Genomic DNA, 19,487 nt, shown 5'->3' on the forward strand with positions numbered 1-19,487 from the left:
ACGATAGGAGGGAGTATAAGATGAGAGCCTTGTCGATCAATTCTACCCTGGAGAGATTGTGCAAGGCTCAAGGGGTAGAATTTTTCTCAGCCTGGTCTGCACTTGTTAACAGGAGAGACTGCTTCTACAGGGATGGGATACAATTAAAAAGAAAAGGTGCAGGAATATTTGCTGATGCTATCGAGGCAGAGTTAGGTGGGTTGGAAAACTGCCAGCTTGGGGGTGATACACTGACTAATAGATTAACAGTAGCCGCTGGCAGAGGTAAAAGTGGTTTTTTTTTTTAAGCATAAGCTCATACACTTGCTTTCTTGCATCACATGCCACTACTACTACTACTACATACCTGTTAGTTTAACTTCTGTTCCAGGTAAATTAATGGAGGCACTGGTTAAAAATAGCATTGCAGGATCATCTACACAAGACTTCAGTTATAGCTCGGACACAGCATGGGTTTGTTAAGGGGAAGTCTTGTCTGACTAATTTGATTGGATACTATGATGTAGTCACAAAGGAACTGGATGCAAAGAATAACTTGGATATCACATATTTGGATCTTAGAAAAGCCTTTGATACCGTTGCACATGAAAGACTTCTGCACAAATTGGTGCAGTGTGGCATTGGAGGCAAATTGCTGCTATGGATAAAGGGATGGTTGAGTGGGAGAATACAGAGAGTTGTAATTAATGGACACTACTCTTCATGGACTAATGTTATTAGTGGAGTCTCTCAGGGTTCAGTGTTGGGTCCATTGTTGTTTTCTGTATTTATAAATGATATTGATGATGGTATATCAGGCTTAATGTCCAGGTTTGCAGACGATACGAAGGTTAGCAGGGTTGTTAATGACACTAATGACAGTACACTGCTGCAACAAGATGTTGAAAAGTTGAGCAGATGGGCTGAGAGGTAGCAAATGAAGTTTAACATTGACAAATATAAAGTACTACATATGGGAAGCGGTAATCCCAGAGTAACGTATCAACTCTGTGGTACTACACTGACAATGGTAGAGAATGAAAAGGACCTGGGGGTAATTGTGCAGGCAGATATGAAGGATTCTGAGCAGTGCAGACAGTCTGCAAGAGTAGCTCATGGTGTCTTTTCAATGATATACTGTATAGGAATTTCTCTAGCAGGGATAAGGAGGTGATTATCCCCTTGTATAAGGCAATGATCAGGCCACAACTTGAGTACTGTATACAGGTCTGGAGGCCTCATTTTAAGAAGGATGTAGAGCTGTTGAAACGAGTACAGAGAAGGGCAACAAGATTAGTGAATGGAACAAAGGGTTGCTTTTACAAAGAAAGGCTTAAGTTTTGCAAACTAGTGTCTGGAGACTAGGCACCTGCAAGGTGATCTGATTGAGGTGTATAAAGCTTTGAATGGTTCGAGCATGCTCAATGCCGATGGGATTCTTCCTCAGAATATTCACCTGAGAGGGCATAAATTCAAACTGAGGAAAGACGGTTGTAGGATAGATGTGCGGAAGTTTGCCTTTAGCCAGCGGGTGGTTGATTGCTGGAACAAACTTCCATCTGTCATTGTAGAAGTTGATAGCTTAAATAGATTCAAGAAGGCGGAAATTGACAAACATTTGGAGCAAGTGGATTGGTGAAATAAGGGTTTCTTTTTTTTTTTTTTTTTTTTTTTGGCTGATGCCAAAAAAAAAAAAAAAAAATATAAGCTTGCTTTCTTGCTTCATGTGCCTTTGCTAATCTCTACATGTTACAAACTCTGTTTCCAAAATACAAACTTCAAAAAAAAAAAAAAGAAAAGACCGCAAGATCTATTAAGCCAGCCATTAACTTCTCTTTTTCAACACTTGCAGAATGAAATTATTTTTAAGCAGAAAAACTCAACTATGTATTAAGCTTGTCAATTTTAAATGGAATGTAAATATTTTTACACTTATTTTCAATCTTTAAAATAAAATCTTTAAGTGGAGAAAACCAAATAAATATTAAGTCAGTCAATATAAAAAAATTATGACATACATGTTTTTACACTTATTTTTCACTTTCAGAATGATATACTTTTTGAAAGCACCCATTCCATATAAATTTATTGAAGGTTTCAGCCCACTTTTATAGGTAAAGGAGAGTGTCAGTTATCCGGAATAATTGATGTCAGGCCTCTTCCGGATAATCAAATGTAAGGCAAGATTAAATAAATTTAATCTTACCTTACGATTAAATTAAATAATCGTGATTCATTAAATTAAAAAAATTATTAACCAATCTCGGAACAGAAACATCCATCCAGGCAATTTTTATAACTTTTATACAAAACAGGAAAATTAGAAAGATTTTTAAATGCTCTTGGTTTTTTCAACTTTACTGATAACGAGCATGGACAATCGTGAGTCCAGGGAATTGTATACATAGCAACTGTAACTCGCTCTTTTTTCATCTTAAAACCTGGCATTTCTCTTTTAGTGGCTAGGGTTTTTCTAGGTAATGCTTTCCATAAGCCAGTCTAATAAATATTATAAATGTTTTCTTTCTCATAGTAAAAAAAAAAAAAAAAAGTAAACTGCAGCCATTATCAATCCACTGCAGGATGGAAGCCTCCTCAACAATTCTCGCTAAGGGAAATAGACCATAATCTGCCATGCTGGTCCAGTGCGGGTTGGCAGATCGACCGTATTCAGCAGGCATGGGCTTGAACCCCGGTTTACTCTAAGAGCTTGTGCTACTGCACTCCCACTCATGACCACTCAGCTACGGAGGCCTCCTTTCTCATAATTTGTTATAACTGAAGCAAACTTACTTTTAAAGGATGCCCGCTGCTGATTCTTCTTCAGAAAGTTTCTCACCTTGAATAGCTAGTTCACGTATAAGATGACTCAGTTTAAAGTTTTTCAGCAAATCTGTGCTTGCCTTAAACTCTTCATTACCTCTTAATTTCTGATTAAAATCCAATGCATTTCACACAACATTGGGCCAGACACTGGTTCACCTAAACTTCACTTCTGAAGAAACCACAATTAAAGTGCACTCTCTAAAGTGGCATTTTCAGGTTTTGACATCGTGTTTTATCTTCTAGATCCTCCTTTGCTATCCATAATCAACACAACTTCTGTTATAGCATTGGAATTTTCCTTGATGCTGTAAATTGTTGAAGTCCCCACGTTAAACTATTTGGAGAGATTTTCTAATTCTATTAATAATTTCCGTTTTTTGTTGCAATGTTAAAACTACGCATTTTCTTTTCTTTCACATTTCATCGTAAAATATTGAGAAAAATAATAAATCGCACAGGTTCAGGCCGATATTATTCTTACCAAATCTGGAGCTAAACTAATCTGAAATTCACTCATGGTTTCCGAGAAAACCCAGTAGTCTCTGTTATATTTTTCTAAAGCACAGTTCTGAAGGTCATACAGAATTCTAGAGGTCACAACCATAAAACAATAAAAACAATTTGCAATTATCAGTTTTCTGGAATTTTTGTTTGCACAATCTGTTATAAACAGGTAGAAAACTCAATCTTTGGCTTAATAGAATCAAAATTCAATTTGCAAAAGTGATCACTATAAACGACACTTACTGTACTACCGCTAATTAAAAAAAATAATAAAAAAAAGAAGAAGAACGATCAGCCTTTGAAATAATTTCAGATAACTAACATTCCGGATAAATGAAGTTCTACTGTATTCACAATTTGTTTCATACACATTAAATATTTCAACTTTAAATGATTTCATTTCTTCACTATAATTGTAATCAGTTAAAATTTTACAAGCACTTTTTTTTATTTGTTCACTTTCTTTACAAGCAAAGGAGTAAATTTTTCTGAAAATTTATAACTGAAATTATGACTATTATGAAATTTACTGTGCATGCAGTTTTATTTACTTAATGAACATGCTTACTATTCCCATATTATGCATAGTGCATAATATAGTGTTAGCATTAGCATTTAGCATTAGTAGAGGCATATGATACAAGAAAGCAAGCTTATGCAGCATCAGCCAAAAAAAAAAAAAAAAACCACTTCCATTTCACCCCTCTGTTCGTTCGAAATACCTGTCCAGCTGTCCTTAAATTTATTTAAGCTATCAACTTCCACAACAAGGGATGGAAGGCTGTTCCACCAACCAACTACCCGCTGGCTAAAGGCAAATTTCCGCACATCTATCCTACATCTGTCTTTCCTCAATCTGAATTTATGCCCTCTCAGGTGATTATTCTGAGCAAGGGGAAGAATCCCATCGGCATTGAGCATGCTCAAACCATTCAAGGCTTTATACACCTCTATCAGATCACCTCACAGGTGCCTAGTCTCCAGACACTGTAATTCGCAAAACTTAAGTCTTTCTTCGTAAGAGCAACCCTTTGTTCTAATCACTAGTCTTGTTGCCCTTCTCTGTACTTGTTCCAGCAGCTCTACATCCTTCTTGAAATGAGACTTCCAGACCTCTATACAGTACTCAAGGTGTGGCCTGACCATTGCCTTATACAAGGGACTAATCACCACCCTATCCCTGCTAGAAAAATTCCTGTATATCATTGACAAGACACCATGAGTTACTCTTGCCGCCCATCTGCAATGCTCAGAGAACTTCATATCTGCCTGCACAATTACCCCAGGTCCTTTTCATTCTCTACCACTGTCAGTGTAGTACCAGAGTTGATACGTTGCTCTGGAGTTGCTGTTTCCCATATGTAGTCTTTACATTTGTCAATGTTAAACTTCATTTGCCACCTCTCAGCCCATCTGCTCAACCTTTCCAGATAGTGTTGCAGCAGTATAGCGTCAGTAGTGTCCTTAACAACCCTGCGAACCTTTGTATCGTCTGCAAACTTGGACATTAAGCTTGATATACCATCATCAATATCATTTATGAATACAGAAAACAATAATGACCCAACACTGAACCCTGAGGGACTCAATAACATTAGTCCACGATGAGCAGTGTCCATTGATTACCACTCTCTGTCTTCTCCCACTCAACCATCCCTTTATCCACAGCAGCAATTTGCCTCCAATGCCACACTGCTCCAATTTGTGCAGCAGTCTTCCATGTGCAACAGTATCAAAAGCCTTTATAAGATCCAAATATATAATATCGAAGTTATTCCCTGCAACTATAGTTCTTTTGTGACTGCATCATAGTATCCAATCATATTGGTCAGGCAAGACTTTCCCTTAACAAAACCATGCTGTGTCCGAGATATAACTGAAGTCTTGTCTAGATGATCCTGCAGTGCTTCTTTAACCAGTGCCCCCATTAATTTTTCTGGAACAGAAGTTAAACTCACAGGTCTATAATTACTTGTGTCACCCTTTGATCCTCCTTTGTGAATTGGGGTCACATTTGCACATCTCCAGTCTAGGGGTACCTCCCCTGAGTCCTAAGAAGCTCTCATAATAATGGCTAAGGGTTTGCTTACTTCCTTTGCTGCCTCCTTTAATATAACTGGATAGATCCCATCCACCCCAGGTGCCTTTCTTGTGTTTATCTTCAACAATTTCTCCTCCACTTTACTCTCGGTTATTACAAGATTATCTAGCTTATTGCCAGAGTTGAATACACCTCTGGCATTCCCCTCACAGAATAACTTCTCATGTGTGAATGTTGATGCAAAATATTCATTTAGTTTGTTAGCTACCTGAGCACGATCATCAACAGTTGACACATCGATATCAAGGGGACCAATCTGATTCAGCCCCTTCCTTCTAGAGTTTACATAAGTAAAGATCTCTTTGCTGTTTTTCTTTGCATCCTTTGCCAAAGATTTCTCGTAATCTGCCTTTGCCTGCCTAACCTCCTTTGTAACTTGGTTATAGATCATCTTATATCTATCATAGGCTTCAGTGTCACATGTTAATTTATATGTATCCCATGCATTTTTCTTCTCTGCCATATGTCTCATTAGTTCATCTGACATCCATTTAGGCCTAAACCTTGAACAATATTTCTTAGCTGGTATGTAAAGCCTAGTAGCTTCCAAGATAAGTTCTTTGAATGCTTCCCGTTTTGAATTTGCTGTTGGTAACATCATCAGTTGATCCCACTGTATAGAATGAATTTAAATACTGTCTCAGACCATTGTAGTCGCCTTTACGAAAGCAAAAACCCTTCCCTTTACCCCTGATGGTAGTTACCTCTTTGAGTAAATCCAACTTCAGCACACTGTGATCACTGCCACCTAGTAGTCCCTTTATCTGCAGATTCTTAATGCATGAAGAATCACTACAGATAATCAGATCAAGAGTATTACTCCCTCTAGTTTCCTCCCGAGAATGCTGATGTAGAAAACAATCATCCAATAAATCCACAAAAGCCTTGCTAGTGTGTGAGTGACCAACCCACAAATTCAAGTCAATATCTGGGAAATTAAAATCCCCCATTATAAGACTCTCTGATTTACTGGTTCACTCTATTTCCCTGTACAGTTTCTTATTATACTCATCAGAGTTATTAGGCCTATAGCACACTCCTACTCTCAATTTTGATCTCCCAATGCTTATGTCACACCAAACTGACTCGACACTGCACTGTCCAGCAATCTCGACTGGCTTCACTTCCTTGGATTTTGTGTTTCTTAACTAATAGTATAACCCATCCTCCCTTCCTATCTTGTCTATTCTTCCTGTATACATTGTACTCCCCAAATTCCAGTTCTGCATTCCTTATATCTGTGTGATACAACGTCTTTGATATCCCAACAATATCTGCCTTTGATGTTTTGAGCAATACATCAAATTCATCAAATTTATTTACCAAACTCCTAGCATTGGTGTACATGCAAGTATACATGCAACTGTTCCTATTCTTAGCTACCCTAACACAACCCATATTTACTTTTGATCTGGTTATCAGCAGTGATCATTCGTGTATTAAGAATTTGCAGATAACGGAACCACTAGGTGGCAGTGATCACAGTGTGCTGAAGTGGGATTTACTCAGAGGTAACTACCGTCAGGGGTAAAGGAAAGGGTTTTTGCTTCCGTAAAGGGGAGTACAGTGGTCTCAAACAGTTTTTAAGTTCTGTACAGTGGGATCAACTGACGATGTTACAAACAGTAAATTCTAAGTGGGAAGCATTCAAAGAATTAATCGTGGAAGCTACTAGACTTTATATACCGATTAAAAAATATCGTTCAAGGTTTAGGCCTAAATGGTTATCAAATGAACTAATGAGACTCGTGACAGAGAAGAAAAATGCATGGGATGCATATAAATTATCAGGTGACGCAGAAGCCTGTGGCAGATATAAGCTAGTCTGTAATCAGGTCACAAAGGAGGTTCGGCAGGCGAAGGCGGATTACGAAAAATCTTTGGCAAAAGATGCTAAGAAAAACAGCAAGGATTTCTTTACTTATATAAACTCTAAAAGGAAGGGGATGAATATGATTGGTCCACTTGACATCGATGGTTCGACTGTTGATGATCCTGCTCAGATAGCAAACAAACTGAATGAGTATTTTGCATCTACATTCACACGTGAGGAATTCTTACAATTTGAAAATGGAAGAAGGTTATCAAATTGTAGCAGTGTGCTTAATGATTTTGTGATAACTGAGAGCAAAGTGGAGGAGAAATTTAACTTCTGTTCCGGGTAAAATAATGGAGTCACTGGTTAAAGATGCATTGCAGGATCATCTAGACAAGACTGCAGCAATAATTCAAACACAGCATGGGTTTGTTAAGGGAAAGTCTTGTCTGACAAATTTGATTGGTTATTATGATGTGGTCACAAAGGACCTGGATGCAAAAAATAATTTTGATATCATATACTTGGATTTCAGGAAAGCTTTTGACACTGTTGCGCATGAAAGACTACTGTACAAATTGGAGCAGAATGGTATTAAGGGTAAGTTGCTACAATGGATAAAAGGATGGTTAAGTGGGAGAACACAGAGGGTGGTAATCAATGGGTGCTGCTCTTCGTGGACTAATGTTATTAGTGGAGTCCCACAGGGTTCGGTGTTGGGTCCACTGTTGTTTTGTGTATTTATCAATGGTATTGATGAAGGTATATCAGGCTTAATGTCGAAGTTTGCAGATGACACAAAGGTTGGCAGGGTTGTTAATGACAGTAATGGCAGTGTGCTACTGCAACAGGATCTAGATAATTTGGGCAGATGGGCTAAGAAGTGGCAACTGAAGTTCAACCTTGACAAATGCAAAGTAACTGCATATGGGTAGAAGTAACCCCAGAGACACGTACCAACTGTGTGGTACTACACTTAAAGTGGTAGAAAATGAAAAAGACCTGGGAGTAATTGTGCAGTCAGATATGAAGTTTTCTGAGCAGTGCAGACAGGCTGCTAGGGTGGGTCATGGGGTTTTGTCAATGATATATAGGAATTTTGCTAGCAGGGAAAAGGAGGTGATTGTCCCTCTGTATAAGGCAATGGTCAGGCCACACCTTGAGTACTGCGTACAGGTCTGGAGACCTCATTTTAGGAAGGATGTAGATTTGCTTGAGCGTGTACAGAGAAGAGCAACATGATTGGTGAGGGGAATGAAGGGATTCTCTTACCAAGAGAGGCTTAAGTTCTGCAAATTGCAGTGGCTGGAGACTAGGCACCTGCGCGGTGATCTGATTGAGGTCTATAAGGCCTTGAATGGGTTGAGCACGCTGAATTCTGATGGGATCCTTCCACTTGTTCAGATTACCAACCTACGGGGACATAAGTTCAAATTAAGAAAGGACAGATGTAGAATAGATGTGCGGAAATTTGCCTTTAGCCAGCGGGTGGTTAATTGCTGGAACAAACTTCCATCTGTCGTTGTGGAAGTTGATAGGTTAAATAAATTTAAGGAGGAACTGGACAGGCATTTGGAGGGAATGGTGTGATTTTTTTTATTTTTTTTTTTTTTGGCTGATGCTGCATAAGCTGCTACACTTGCTTTCTTGCATCATGTGCCACTACCACCACTACTACTACTTTTACCACAATGACTCCAGCAGTCTCTGAAATATCCTGCATCTTGTTTTCCAGGCTGCTGCTCATTCTAATAGAAGCAGTGCAAGAATCACTTTCCCCTCTGGCAGTGGCTACTGTTAATCTATTAGTCCTTGTATCCCCCCAAGCTAGCAGTTTTACGACCCACCTAACACTGCCTCGATAGCATCAGCAAATAATCTTGCACCTTTTCTATTTAAGTGTATCCCATCCCTGTAGAAGCAGTCTTTCCTGTTAACAAGTACAGACCAGGCTGAAAAAAGTCTACCCCTTGAGCCTTGCACAATCTTTCCATGGCCGAATTGATCGACAAGGCTCTCATCATATACTCCCTCCTATCGTGTCTGGGCAGAATTGCAGACACTTTCAAATTCAACCCTAATTCACAGCTTTTTTTTCAACAGTGACCTGTACTTGTTAAGTAATTCTGCTGCTCTCCTACTCTTAATATCATTAGTGCCAACATGTACAACTATATCACCTTTTGTGCCCTTAAAAGATTTGTTAAGAATAATATACATAAAAGTGTTAAGAATACTATACATATCATGGAAACATGCTTCATTTAATAGTGTTCAAAAAATTTTTGAATAAATTTTAGTGGCTTTTCTTCTGCAAATATATGTTTAATACTTTTTAAACTTTCAATACTCAAATCAATTGCTTGGTGCAAACTTAACCAGAGTTTTTTTTAAATGTGTCAGTAGTTTGTTATGTTACATCATCTAATGACAAAACTCTCTTGATTATTTATTACCCATGTGTACTACATAGTTTGCCACATGTGACAATAATTTTCATGACAATTTGCCAGCACAAACTGCTTCTATGAAGTTCTATTTGGTATATCTACTGTGAGATATAGTTTTATAAAACAGGACTGATAATAAAGATGATAAAAGCTGCTGGGTCGACTACACTTACAATTTTAAAAAACCGGAATATTTGTGTCCTAAAAAAAAAAAATATTTCACAAGACTGGGACACACACTAAAAACCAGGGCAAATCCCAGAAAATCAGAGTGATATTCCAACATAAGATAAATTATATTGTTTTCAAAACAGGCATATCAGTTCAAGTGAGTCAAGCTTATTTCTAATGCTAATCAAATTATGATAGAAAATATACAGCTGATGGGATATATGTTCTTACTTGACATCTCAAAGTACAATTCTGTATGGAAAAAGGTTATATGGATGGCAAGTGATTCTGACTGGGATTGTGCTAGATGGCAATTCCTAACAGCATTTATGCAGACGGAGTCAGTTTATGGGATCTTCTTTGTTAATTGGTGGAAGGGGTGGCAATGTCACAAAAGTTGCAAAGAAAAGTCAATTTGATGGTTTTCAAATAGCTTGTTGAGTTTACACTAATAATGGAGTATTTTTATCATTACATGAAAGATATTCTTTGCATATGTATGTTGTGCATGTTATATACTTTTTCTATTAATTGTTGGTCACCTTAAAAGAAGCTACCCTGACTTTTAAAAAGTTAAAATGTTTTAAATTATTTCCCATGAATAATACCTTTTGATTTCCTGGAAGAAGTAAATTGGTCGTTCTTACTATATTTTTACAGTAATTAAGCAGACTTTAAGGCTTAAGGTAAAAATTAATAATACTTAAGCATGAATTTTCCTCACTGAAGGAAGTATGAATAATCGTATATCTCGAACTTGATTGCGTAATACATAGCGTAAAACTAGATAGTGAAATATGTAGGACTGCAGTAAGAATTTGTTAGCTTAGTATAGTTGGCAATTAATCAATTAAATTTATAAATCCTTTTAATTTTTATTGTTAACTAAATTGTATTTAAACGGAAATCATGGCCCAGATTAGAGCAGCAAAGCAACTTGCGCATAGTGGCGAAAGTGCTGTGGTTCACGGGAAAACCCCAGGGGACGATTCTCCAACGCACTGCAGTCTAAAAAAATGTGCAGTATGTTGACATGTTTGTGGATCTATCCCGAACAGTACATGATCTAGCCATGGAGAATGTCTTTGTGTGTGTGTGTGTGTGCTAGGTGCAGAGAATGTGAAGAAATAAGGTGTTTTTTGCCAACTCAGCATTCTGATGGGAGTCTACGAGAGCTTGAAGAGATGGGTGGATGCCCTCGAAGGAAGTAAAATGGGGAGCCCATCAAGTTCTCAGCTGCCAAACTCAACTTCAGGGCAGAATGTGCTGGTCCCACAGGAGCTAGTTATTGTTTGTGACTCAATTATCAGAGAAATGAGAAATATACTGTGCAAAAAGGATAGATGGAATAGAACCAGGATGTCTGCCAGGGACAAAAGTTGATGACATTGTAGATCAGATATCATCTCTTAAGGGCACAAAAGGTAATATCGTTGTACACGTTGACACTAATGACATTAAGTGCAGGAGATCTGCAGATTTACTACGCAAGTACAGGTCAATGCTGAAAAAAAGTCGTGAGTTAAATTTGAGTGTCTGCAAACCTGCAAAGACAAGAGAGGAGGGAGCATATGATGAGAGCCTTTGTCAATCGATTCAGCCCTGGAGAGATTGTGCAGGGCTCATGGGGTACAATTTTTCTCAGCATGGTCCATGCTTGTTAACAGGAGAGATTGCTTCTACAGGGAAGGGACACACTTAAATAGAAAGGGTACAAGAATATTTGCTGATACTATCGAGGCAATGTTAGGGTCAGAAAATTGCTAGCTTGGGGGAATTCACACACTAATAGGTTAACAGTAGCTGCAGGCACAGGTGGAAATGATTCTTGCACTGCTTCTACTGGAATGAGCAGCAGCCCAGAAAGTCAGTTGCTGGGGGCTTCAAGCACTGCTGGGGGTCATGAAACAAGTAAATACATGGGCTGTGTTAGAGTAACTAAGAGTAAGAACAGGTGCATGTATACTTGCATGTACACCAATGCTAGGAGTGTAGTTAATAAATTTGATAAGCTTGAAGTGCTAGTCAAGACATCAAAAGCAGATATTGTTCGGATATCAGAGACATGGTGTCACACAGACATAAACAGTGCAGAATTGGAATTTGGGACATACAATGTGTACAGAAAGGATAGACATGACAGGAAGGGAGGAGGGGTTAAGAAACACATAACATCTAAGGAAGTGCATCCAATTGATGTTGGTGGACAATGCAATGTTGAGTCTGTTTGGTGTGACATAAGCACTGGGAAAGGAAAAATGAGAGTAGGAGCATGTTATAGGCCTAATGACTCTGATGAATACAATGAGCAATTATACAGAGAAAAAGAGTGGGCCAGTAAAGAGTATCTTATAATGGGGGATTTTAACTTCCCAGATATAGACTGGAACTTGTGCGTTGGTCACTTGAACACTAGCAAGGCTTTTGTGGATTTACTGAATGATTGTTTTCTACAGCAGCATGTTAGAGAGGCAACAAGAATGAGTAATACTCTTGATCTGATTATCAACAGTGATTATTCATGCATTAAGAATTTACAGATAAAGGAACCACTAGGTAGCAATGATCACATACTGATGTGGGATTTACTTAAAGATGTAACTACCATCAGGGGTAAAGGGAAGAGTTTTTGCTTTCATAAAAGTGACTACAGTGGTCTCAGAGATTTTTTAGGTTCTATACAGTGGGACCAACTGATGATGTTACCAACAGCAAATTCTAAATGGAAAGCATTCAAGAAAGTAATCTTGGAAGCAACTAGGCTTTTTGTTCCAACTAAGAAATACTGCTCTAGCTTCAGGCTCAAATGGATGTCAGATCAATTAATGAGGCTCGTGGAAGAGAAGAGAAGAGAAATGCATGGGATGCATATAAATTATCAGGTGACACAGAAGCCTGTGGCAGATATAAGCTAGTCTAATCAAGTCATAAAGCAGGTTAGGCAGGTTAAGGCAGAAAAATAGCAAAGAGTTCTTTACTTATGTAAACTCTAGAAGGAACAGGAAGAATCAGATTAGTCCATTTAACATAGATGGTTTGACTATTGATGATCATGCTCAGGTAGCTGATAAACTGAATGAGTATTTTGCATCTACATTCCATATGAGGAGTTATTCAAGGAGGAAGAAGAGAGGGCCAGATGTTTATCAAACTCTAACAGAGTTAAATGATTTTGTAATAACTGAGAGCAAAGTGGAGGAAAAATTGGTGGAGTTAAACATAAGAAAGGCACTTGGGGTGGATGTGATCTATGCAGTTATATTAAAGGAGGCAACAAAGGATGTAAGCGAACCCTTAGCCTTAATTATGAGAGGATCCTTGGACTCGGAGGGAAGTCCCCACAAATTGGAGATGTGCAAATGTATCTCCAATTCACAAAGGGGATACAAGTAATTACAGATCTGTTAGTTTGACTTCTGTTCCACTGAAAATAATGCATTCACTGGTTAAAGAAGCATTGCAGGATCATTTAGACAAAACTGCAGCAATAATTCAGACACGGCATGGGTTTGTCAAGGGGACGTCTTGTTTAACCAATCTGATTGGATACTATGATGTGGTCACAAAGGAATTGGATGCAAAAAATAATTTTGATCTCATACTATATTAGGATTTTAGGAAAGCTTTTGATACTGTTGTGCATGGAAGACTACTGTACAAATTGGAGCAGTATGGCATTAAGGTCAAGTTGTTACAATGGATAAAAGGATGGTTGGGTGGGAGAAGACAGAGTGGTGGTCAATTGTTGTTGTCTGTTATTTGGTTTTTAGGAGCATTAGCAACTAAGGCCATATTGTTCCGGGGATATGCAGTGGTCATTTCCTGACCTTTCCGCATCCTCCGTATTTGGTTGTCAAGAGCTTGAACCCCGGTCTAATCAAGAAGCGTGTGCTACGCACTGCTGCTCCTGCCCACCTAGGTACGGAGGCGCCAGGTGGTCAATGGGTACTGCTGTATGTGGCCTAATGTTATTAGTGGTGTCCCTCAGGGTTTGGTGTTGGGCCCATTGTTGTTTTGTATATTTATCAATGATATTGTTGATGGTATATCAAGCTTAATGTCAAAGTTTGCAGATGATACAAAGGTTGGCAGGGTTGTTAATAACAGTAATAACAATATGCTGCTGCAACAGGAGCTGGAAAAGTTGGGTAGATTGGCTGCGAAGTGGCAAACAGAAGTTTAACATTGAGAAATGCAAAGTACTGCATATGGTTAGCAGTAAACCCAGAGAAATGTACCAACTATGTGGTGTTACGCTCAGGATAGTGGAGAATGAAGAGACCTTGAGGTAACTGTGCAGTAAGATGTGTACTTTTCTGAGCAGTGCAGACAGGCAGCCAGAGTAGATGGAGTCTTGTCAATGATGTACAGGAACTTTGCGAGCAGTGACAAGGAGGTGATTATACATTGTATGGTCAGGCTACATCTTGAATACTGCATACAGGTCTGGACGCCTCATTTTAGGAAGGATGTAGAGTTGCCAAAACGAGTACAGAGAAGGACAACAAGACTGGTGAAGGGAAGAAAGGGGGGGTGCTCTTATGAAGAAAGGCTTAAGTTCTGCAACTAGGGCACCTGCAAGGCAATCTGGTTGAGGTGTATAAGGCCTTGAATGGATTGAGTAGACTTAATACTGATGAGATTCTTCCCCTTGCTCAGATTAGAAACCTGAGGGGGAGTATAGATTTAAATTGAGGAAAGACAGTTGTAGAACAGATGTGCAGAAGTTTGCCTTTAGTCAGTGAGTAGTTGATTGCTGGAACATACTCCCATCTCTTGTTGTGGAAGCTGATAGCTTAAATAAATTCAAGGCAGAACTAGACAAACATTCGGAATGAATGGATCAGTGAAATGGGAAAGCTTTTTTTTTTTTTTTTTGGCTGATGCTGTATAAGCTTGCTTTCTTGCATCATAATGCTAATATCATCCCTCATAAAAAAGATTTACAATGATATTTAAAGCAATATTTGAATTAATCTGAAATTATTACAATTCAAGAGCACTAACTGACCTTTAGGATCTTGATTTCTTTACCTAGCAAATTTTGAGATTTAGCCAAGTTTTTCTTTGTAATACTTTTGATTGCAACTGGATCATGTGACTAAAAATAAAGTGAAGGAACATTATTAAAAAGTTGTCCAAAAATTGGACCTGAAATACTGATTAATTTGCAAGTGGCTATGAATGGTATAATTCTAGTTTATGACCACAACATAAAAATGCAACTAGCATTCGCAATATAGAGCAAATAACAAAGTTTTATATATTATACAAAAACTAAAATCATGGCAAGTAAACATTGCCATCTGCATAAAATTTACATGCTTAGTATACAAACTTGAAATTTAGACAAAAGAAATGTTTTTTAAAATATTGCCTCTTTACTATTAATTTATACTGTAAACAGTAAGATAAAGTATAACTACTTAAATATGTAAGTAATCATTATGAAATAAAGGTAAATTCACACAAAAAATACATTCAAATTTCAAGGGCAAAAAAAATTTATTAACCCAATGTTTTCATTAACATCTTCATTTTAAATTAATGCAAGGTAAATACCAAATATTCATGCGAAAATTTATTTTTATTTTGTTACACAGAGCATTAATAAACTAAAATAAATAAATTAGCTTTCGGCTGGGTGGCAGCCTTCATCGGATTAAAATACTTGAATGGCAGTTGGAATAGAGATGCACTGCCAGGATGGTGCGTGAGGCACGTGGTTAACTGTTTGTTGATGTTTGTGGCTGTGACGTATGGTGGTGACGTGACCAGCATTTGTCTATGGATAGAATTACTGACTCTGTGATGGGGTTAACTTGACAACCACTGTTCCTGTTCAAAGCGGTGTCCGGGCATTTTATATTTAGCGATTCCAACCAGGTACGCCTCAGGTAATGGTGGGACCTGTCCACAACCACGACATCGCAGTGTGGGTCGATGTCGTGGTGGGTTGTCCAGACATGCTCGGCGATAGCTGAGTGTTCTACATCTGCCAAACGGATCGCCCTTTTATGTTCTGAGAGACGTTTCTCGAGTCGACGTCCAGTCTCTCCAAAGTAGCAGCTCGTGCAGTCACGGCAAGAGATGCGATAGACCAAACCACTCTGTAGAAGGGTGGGGACAGGTGTTTTTATGTTGGAAAGGAGAGAATGCAGTTTCTTTCCTGGGAGTTGGATGCACTTTATCCCATGCGATCTTAGGATTCTACCGATCTGCTGTGACAGGTTGAGGTAGTATGGGATGAATGCCCTCGTGGATGACTCGTCACTGTTGGCGTTGCTGTTGGTCGTCACATTGTCGCGTGCTTGTAGATCACACCTGTCAAGGACGTCGATGGGGGTAGCCACACCTCGTAAGGTCTACTTTGACTCTGGTGATCTCTTTGCGTCTTTCATCTGCGGAGCTGGAGTGTGTCCAGGCGCGAGTTAGCAAGGTTCGGGCAGTTGAGAGGAGGTGGTCCCGTGCGTGTGCTGACTGGAAGTTGGTAAATTGGCCAGCACACATAGGCTTACGATAAACTGTCGTCTTCAAGCATGTGTCTTCGCGCCGGACAAGTGTATCTAGGTATGGTATAGAGTTGTTCGACTCCAGCTCAATCGTGAATTTTATGAAGGGCGATAGTGAGTTGAGGTGGGTTAGGAGTCGCTGACCTTAGTCTCTAGGGATGACTACGAACACATCGTCTACATAGCGACACCAAAAGGCAATGTGATCTGGTGCGTGTGTAAACGCACGTCCCTCTAACTCCTCCATCACGATGTTTGCTGTGACCGAGCTGACAGGGGAACCCATGGCTGTGCCATGTATCTGCTGGTAGATCGAGTCATTAAACATGATTGCACCCCCTGTTAAGCACAGTCTGAGGGCGGCGGAAATGTCATCAGGTGTCAGTCTAGTTCTGCCGCTAAGGGTTCCATCATTATCCAAGAGTTGTTTTGCACAAGAGATGGCAAGTTCCACTGGGATGGAGATAAAGAGTGATACGACATCGAACGATGCCATGACTTGATCTTGCGAGATGGATATAGTGCGGATCCTTTCTATGAACTCAACACTGTTGGAGACGGTGTAGGTGGTCTTGCCAACTAGAGGAGAAAGAAGTCTCGAGACAAATTTAGACAGCTCGTAAGTCGGTGATCCACAGCAGGATACAATAGGTCTTAGTGGTGTGCCTTCTTTGTGCACCTTCGGCAGGCCGTAAAACTCCGTGCCTCCGGGTGTCAGATCCCACGGTTTTACGGCCTGCCGAAGGTGCATAAAGAAGGCACACCACTAAGACCTAATTTTCGCATTATGAATCCAGAGCACGTAGGCCTGTTTTATTACCAAATATTCATGCCAATAATTCAAATTAAATAGTACAAAGGAAAAATTCCAAACATATCTGAACCTGTTTGGGGAATAGTGTTACGTTAGTATAAGCAGATTTGGCTCCAGAAGCAATAATGACAATTTTTTTTTTTTTTTTTTAATAGTGGTGCAGAACAAGATGAGATGAGGTGAGATGACTATGGATATGCTGCATCATGTGGAGAAAAAACATGCAAGGTTCATATTAGTCTGGGTGTCCAGCAGACAGAAGACAAATTAAAAGTAATTGTAATGCTTTAGGAAGGCATCTTTTTTTTAGTAACAGCTAATAAATAATGCTGGTCAACAAAACCTTTAATAAAATAAAACTAATTTTTTAAATTAACTGTTACATTAAATTCCAAATGTGGGCAAATTTTATATCACATCACAGTTTTGGGAAAAACAGTAACTGATTTTCATATAACAGTATCAAATAAGCATTACTTAACATGTTCACTGCTTCCTCCCATAAATATGCAGGTTTGGATTTTTAATGTGTACTGATGTGGGATTTACTTAAAGTAGTAACTACGACCAAGAGTAAAGAGAAGGGTAAAGCTTTCGTAAAGGATACTACAGTGCTCTCAGAGATTTTTTTAAATTCTATACAGTGGGACCAACTGATGATATTTCCAACAGCAAGTTCTAAATGGGAAGCATTCAAGGAAGTAATTCATGGAAGCTACTAGGATTTTTGTTACAACTAAGAAATACTGTTTAGGCCCAAATGGATGTCAGATAACCTAATGAGACTCGTGTCAGAGAAGAAAAATGCATGGGATGCATATAAATTATCAAGCGACACAGAAGCTTAAGATATTATAAGCTAGTCTGTAATCAAGTCACAAATGAAGTTAGACAAGCAAAGGCAGATTACAAGAAATCTTTGGCAAAGGATGCTAAGAAAAACTGCAAGAACTACTTTAGTTATATAAACTTTAGAAGGAATGGGATGAATCAGATTGGTCCACTTGATATCAATGGATTGACTGTAGATGATCATTCTCAGATAGCTGCCAAACTAAATTAGTATTTTGCATCTACATTCACACATCAGGAGTTATTCAAGGAGAAGGTCAGATGTTTATCAAACTCTAACAGAGAATTAAATGATTTTGTAATCACTGACAGCAAAGTGAAGGAGAAAGTGTTGAAGTTAAACATAAGAAAGGCACCTGGGGTGGATGGGATCTATCCAGTTATATTAAGGGAGGCGGCAAAGAACTTTCTTTGCAGACCCCCAGCCATAATTATGAGAGCATCCTTTGACTCGGGAAGTCCCCATGGACTGGAGATGTGAAAATGTATTTCCAATTCACAAAGGGGATCAAAGAGTGACACAAATAATTACAAACATGTTAGTCTGAATTATGTTCTGGGGGAAATAATGGAGTCACTGGTTAAAGAAGCACTGCAGAATCGGTTCCCTGACAAAAGCCCACACGAAAATTCTGCACAGAAAAAACCCCACTGTCATAAATGCTCACAAGAAAAGTGCACACACGGATAAATATTCACACAGAAGAATGCACACATTATTTTTAATTTACAAAAAACAAATTATTTCATATTTCAAAACACAACAATATGTTGAATTTATATATTTTATTTCTACTTCTATACGATGTATTTTAATATAACTTTTGACGTAAAACTTTTTATTTTAATATAAAATAGAATATTTGGATGTAAATGTTTGTAAGGAAAATAAAATGCTCTGGTTTTATTGCAACTAAAGCCTTTTATTTTATTTATAAAAATAAATTATTTTTTCTCTGCCTTACAAAGTGAACAGTAAACACTTTTTTGGTTTTTTATGAACAAACAACTAATTCAGACATATTTCAGTGATTTATTTATTTGTCAAGGATTTGAATAGAATTTTAATTACTGTAAGTTAGCCAATCTCTGCAAGTATTTCAGTTTGTCTTCTACCTGCACAAAAGTGGCAACCAAGTCATGCAGTGCATCATATCTTCTCTATTTCAACTCTAGACAACCTGCCTGTGCATTAGGCAGTGTCAATCTGTGGCAAGTCAGGTCCCTTTTCAGTCCATCAAACAAAAACCACACGCTGGGATGACTGCAGTGGAATAGGGAATTAAGTGCATTGTGAAATCCCTCACAGTTTGTAGTTTTAGGTGACCATTCAAGAGCTGCATCATGATGATTCTATATTCTTACTGGAAACTGGTGATCTCTACCTGCTGCACCCTCAATTGTCATTCAGTTATGAAATTGTCAATTGTCATTCAGTTATGAGGACAAAAGATGACAACAT

At 38.5% G+C, this 19,487-nt stretch overlaps 1 protein-coding gene across 1 annotated transcript in view; it reads right to left on the reverse strand.

The window, feature by feature from the left end:
* The window catches only part of LOC150076546 (serine/threonine-protein kinase unc-51-like), a 462,846-nt gene that overhangs the window by 410,033 nt on the left and 33,326 nt on the right, over positions 1–19,487 (reverse strand). The window contains exon 2 of the mRNA XM_090387194.1: positions 14,859–14,948. The gene's annotated coding sequence lies outside the window, so the exon portion shown is untranslated. The remainder of the gene's footprint in view (positions 1–14,858; positions 14,949–19,487) is intronic.

This window comes from Mastigoproctus giganteus, chromosome 13, assembly GCF_048544385.1.
Source record: "Mastigoproctus giganteus isolate SK-2022 chromosome 13, ASM4854438v1, whole genome shotgun sequence".
NCBI classification, from domain to species: Eukaryota; Metazoa; Arthropoda; class Arachnida; order Uropygi; family Thelyphonidae; genus Mastigoproctus; species Mastigoproctus giganteus.